At 55.8% G+C, this 419-nt stretch overlaps 1 protein-coding gene across 1 annotated transcript in view; it reads right to left on the bottom strand.

Annotated features, from left to right (window-relative positions):
- PLOD1 (procollagen-lysine,2-oxoglutarate 5-dioxygenase 1) overlaps positions 1–419 on the bottom strand; it is a 27,285-nt gene that overhangs the window by 8,610 nt on the left and 18,256 nt on the right. The gene's annotated exons all lie outside the window — the stretch shown is intronic.

Here is a 419-nt window from a genome sequence, read left to right on the forward strand (position 1 = left end):
GCCTGGGCAGCGAGACCTCATCTCTACAATAAAAATCAAAAAATCAGCTGGGTGTGGTAGTACATGACTGTAATTCCGGCTACTCAGAAGGCTGAGGCGGAAGGATCGCCGGAGCCCAGCAGGCGAGGCTGCAGTGGCCAGCAGCGGCCACTGCACTCCAGTCTGGGCGACCAAGTGAGACTCCAACTCAATCAATCAATCAATCAATCAATCAATAGACCAAGCCGGGCTCGGTGGCTCAGCCTGTAGTCCCGCGCCTTTGGGAGGCTGAGGTGAGTGGATTGCCTGAGCCCGCAGGTTCGAGACCCGCCTGGGCAGCGAGACCTCATCTCTACAATAAATCAAAAAAATCAGCCGGGCGTAGTAGTGCATGCCTGTAATTCCGGCTACTCGGAAGGCTGAGGCAGAAGGATTGCCGG

This window comes from Carlito syrichta, unplaced genomic scaffold (assembly GCF_000164805.1).
Source record: "Carlito syrichta isolate Samal-C Ts95f unplaced genomic scaffold, Tarsius_syrichta-2.0.1 Scaffold106370, whole genome shotgun sequence".
In the NCBI taxonomy this organism is placed as follows: domain Eukaryota; kingdom Metazoa; phylum Chordata; class Mammalia; order Primates; family Tarsiidae; genus Carlito; species Carlito syrichta.